Raw genomic sequence first — 4,944 nt, forward strand, 5'->3', positions numbered from 1 at the left:
ACAACCCTCACAAGTAACATTGATCTCTTGCGTGAAATGGTGAGGGCTGTCGTAAGGGAAGAACTGCAGAAAATACACATGACTCAAGCTCATCCAGCGATGTCTTCACTTGCCGACGTTGTGCGCGAAGAAGTGCGGCAAGCGGTTCTACAACCACAATCTCAGGTACTACAGCGCGCACAACCGGAGCCTCCGCCTCAGTTGTCGTACGCGCAAGCTGTACGACAGGACCTCGTACGCATGAATCGGACGGCTGCGACTGCTGTGATGATCCGATGTTTTCTCCGACTACGCCGCTACCAATCCCGGAGGCAAGACCACGTAAGAGCGATGTATGGCGCACTACAGACCGGCGGCCACTTTGCTACCACTGCGGAGAAGCAGGTCACCTTTACCGGGCGTGCCAGTATCGTCGAGCGGGACTGCGTGGTTTTCCAGTAAATGCACCATGCCCTCGGAATGGTGAACGGCCCTACGAAATCGAAGAATACTTGTCTTCACGCTATTCACCTCAAGACACGCAACAACGGGAGTTGCGTTCGACAGCACCGATGCGCTATCGGTCGCCGAGTCCTCGTCCGTCATCAAATCTCCGAAGATCACGTTCACCTAGCCCGCGGCGGGAAAACTGAGCCAGCGACCTCTGGAGGTGAGGCCGCTGATACACTGACAACTGAAAACCCTCCATTGTTAGCCCGACAGGACGGTGGCAGTTACGCAACGACGGTCAAGTGCAGTAGTAGTGACGTTACCTCCGAGATATTAGTCACGATAGACGACGTCGAGGCCGTTGCGCTAATAGACACTGGTGCAGACTATTCCATTGTCAGTAATGCTCTCGCAAAGAAGCTTAAGAAGGTGATGACTGAGTGGACTGGACCTCAGATACGTACCGCTGGAGGGCATTTAGTTAGTCCCGTGGGGTTATGCACCGCAAGGATAGGAATAAGAGGATTTGTGTTTGTCGGCAGCTTTATTGTGCTTCCTAAGTGCTCCCGGGAACTGATTATAGGCATGGACTTTTTGCAAACAAACAATGCAGTCATTGACTTGCAAGAGTCCCAGGTTTCGTTTTCTACGGAGAATGCCATCACCTTATGTAATGCGGAAAAAACAATCGTTCTACCTCTCCGCATTGTGGACGAAGATGTAACCGTGCCGCCACGTTCTAGTGTGACCGTTCTTGTGAGGAGTGAAGTTCTTCGTGACTGTGACGGATTAGCTGACGGAAACATCGGACTGCTACTAGAAAAAGGACTATGCGGGGCAAGAGGCCTGGTGAGCTTTCGTGATGGATGTGCGTATGTTCTATTAACTAACTTTCGAAATGAGCTGCAGCATGTTGCGAAGGGAACATCCGTAGCATCGCTTCATGAGTACGTGCAAGTCTCAGATGTTTGCACTCTTGATAAAGCTTCAGAGACAGTGGATAACGTACTCCAGTCAGTAGACATTGACAGAGAGCTCTCGTCATCTCAGAAGCAACAGATTGCTGACCTCATCAGAGAGTTCGCCGAGTGCTTCTCCACCTCGTCGAAAGTCGGGCGTACTCCCGTCGCAAAGCACCGTATCGTGGTCGAAGAACACGTGAGACCTGTGCATCAGCGCCCATACCGAGTAGCGCCAAAAGAAAGGGAAGCCATCAAGAACCAAGTGCAGGAAATGCTCAACGGTGATGTAATCCAGCCATCCAACAGTCCGTGGGCATCACCGGTAGTGCTAGTCAAAAAGAAGAACAACACTCTGCGGTTTTGCGTTGACTACAGAAAGCTGAACCAAGTCACAAAGCGTGATGTTTACCCACTTCCACGGATCGATGATGCCTTGGATAAGTTACGCAATGCTCACTTCTTTTCTTCATTGGACTTAAAAAGTGAATATTGGCAGATCGAGGTGGACGAATGAGATCGCGAGAAGACGGCGTTTGTGACCCCAGACGGACTATACGAGTTCAAAGTGCTCCCTTTCGGTTTGTGCTCTGCTCCCGCTACCTTCCAGAGGATGATGGACACTGTGCTCTCCAGACTCAAGTGGTAATCGAGTCTCGCCTACCTCGACGATGTAGTGGTTTTTTCTTCCACCTTCGAGCAGCACATCCACCGACTGAGAATAGTACTGGATGCCATTCGGGTGGCAGCACTGACCATCAAACCGCAAAAGTGTCACTTTGGATTTCGTCAGCTTCGGTTCCTCGGGCACATAGTTAGTGCGGAAGGCGTCCACCCCGACCCGAAAAAGATTGCAGCAGTTGAAAATTTTCCGAAACCACAAGACAAAAAGGCCGTCAGACGATTCCTGGGACTATGTGCCCACTACAGACGCTTTGTTGAAAACTTTGCTAAGGTCGCTGAGCCTTTGACACGGCTAACAAAAGAAAGTGTGCCATTCTCTTGGCGGGACGAACAAGAAGCGGCTTTCTCAGAGTTGCGACGCCGTTTGCAGTCTCCCCCAATACTTGCCCATTTTGACGAAGAGGCCGATACAGACATACATACCGACGCGAGTAACGTTGGCTTCGGTGTCATCCTCGTTCAGTGGCAGAATGGAGAAAAAAAGGTCATAGCTTACGCGAGCCGCACTCTATCAAATGCTGAGTCTAATTACTCAGCGACAGAGAAAGAGTGTCTCGCAGTTATATGGGCCATCAGCAAGTTTCGCCCATACCTCTACGGCAGACCGTTTCGAGCAATCAGTGATCATCATTCATTGTGTTGGCTGGCAAACATCAAGGACCCTTCAAAAAGGCTTGCTAGATGGAGCCTGCGTCTGCAGGAACACGACATCACTGTGGTCTACAAGTCTGATCTCAAGCACAATGACGCGGATTGCCTGTCTCGCGCACCTGTTGAGTCTCCATCATCTGACCAAGAACAAGACATCCCATTTCTTGGGGTTCTGAATGTGTCGGAGATGGCTCGTCTTCAGCGAGAGGACCCGGAACTACGCCCGCTTATCCAATATTTGGAGGGTCACGAAATTGAGATACCACGAGTTTTCGTCCGCGTTTTGACATCCTATGTCCTCCCGAACGACGTCCTATACAAGCGCAGCTTCGTAAACACCAGCGAGACGTTTCTGCTTCTTGTACCATCATCACTGCGAGCAGAAATCTTAGAAGCGTGTCATGACGACCCATCGGCTGGCCATATTGGTAGTAGCCGCACTTTGGCCAGAATTCGCCGGAAGTATTATTGGCCGAATTTAAGGGATTCGGTGCACCATTATGTTAAGTCATGCCGCGATTTCCAGAGACATAAAATACCACCATCAAAACCAGCGGGTCTGTTGCAACCAATAGAGCCACCAAAAGAGCCATTTCAGCAAGTGGGAATGGATTTGCTTTGTTCATTTCCTTTCTCTTCATCGGGAAAGCGCTGGATTGTTGTAGCAACAGACTACATGACTCGATATGCTGAGACATCACCTCTCGCGAAAGGAACGGCGAACAAAGTAGCCCAGTTTTTCGTCACTCAGATTGTACTACGACATGGCGCACCACAGGTTGTCATTACAGACAAAGGAACAGAATTTACTGCCCGTTTGATGCAGTCTGTTATGAAGCTCACCCACACCGATCATAGAAGGACTACAGCATACCATCCGCAAACAAACGGATTAACCGAAAGGCTCAATAGAACTCTCGCCGACATGATCTCGATGTATGTGGACGTTGAGCACCAGACATTGGGCAGTATTTTGCCTTATGCAACATTTGCGTATAATACCGCAGTACAAGAAACGACGCACTTCACGCCATTTCAACTTGTTTACGGTCGGACGGTCACAACGACCTTAGACGAGATGTTACCTGTCAACGATTCGAATGAGAGTGACCCACACATCAGCGACTACATAGAAAGGGCAGAAGAGGCACGGCAATAGGCAAGACATTGTATCATTTTGCAACAAGGCTCCGATGCAAGTCGCTATAATCTGAAGCGGAGAGACGTACAGTACAACCCCGGAGACAAAGTGTGGGTGTGGACGCCTATACGCGCACCTGGCCTATCGGAAAAAGTGATGCGGCGCTATTTCGGCTCTTACAAAGTACTTCGCCAGTTAAGCACGCTAAACTACGATGTAATTCCTGAAGGGCAAGTGTGCTCAACCCGACGCAGGAATCGCCCAGAAGTCGTACATGTAGTACGAATGAAACCGTACTACGAAAGGCACTGAACGAGACAACTGTTAAATGTGCTCAAACATCAGATAAATACTCCTTTACAAAACTGTTCGACGTCAGCGTACGCATCGGGACGATGCGTTTTAGGAGGGGGACTAATGCCGCATGTTGTTAGGCACCTGCCGAAGTCCTGCGCCGCTTCCTGTTACTTTGAATTCTGCCACACCAACGGACAATCCAAACGCGCCATGCTATAAACGCGCCATGCAACGCTGGCGGCACGTGTCACCACATCACGCGCTGGACAAGGAACGCTGGCGGTACGCGCCAAGCTATAAACGCGCCATGCAACGCTGGCTGCAGGTGTCACCACATCACGCGCTGGACAAGGAACGCTGGCGGCTTTTCGAGGTCAGCTCAAGGCGAGATGCAAGAGAAGTTGCCAAGGTTTTGACCAGTGAGCTCACAACCTTGGTGTATTTAGTTGACGGGCACAAGTTCGCCATTAATAAATAGCTGTTTCAGCTTTCGGCACTGTATTTGTTCGTTACAATATTAACAATAATGTTACTTTTATTGTGATAGAACATCCGAGATGTTGTGGTGCAGTGGGTCATAAATATACGGGTCATAAAGCTGGATTACATAAACGCTTGGGAGCAAAAAGTGCGTGTTTATATATACAAAGTGATGGGTTAGTCCACAGAACGTGAGTCTAAATCGTGACAAATGGGTGCGTGTGGACGCTCATTTTCGTGTGAGCCTCTGCAAGTGAACGGCACATTACCATGTTATTTGAACTTGTTTTAGTGTGTTGGTAT

This window comes from Rhipicephalus microplus, chromosome 2 (genome assembly GCF_043290135.1).
Source record: "Rhipicephalus microplus isolate Deutch F79 chromosome 2, USDA_Rmic, whole genome shotgun sequence".
In the NCBI taxonomy this organism is placed as follows: domain Eukaryota; kingdom Metazoa; phylum Arthropoda; class Arachnida; order Ixodida; family Ixodidae; genus Rhipicephalus; species Rhipicephalus microplus.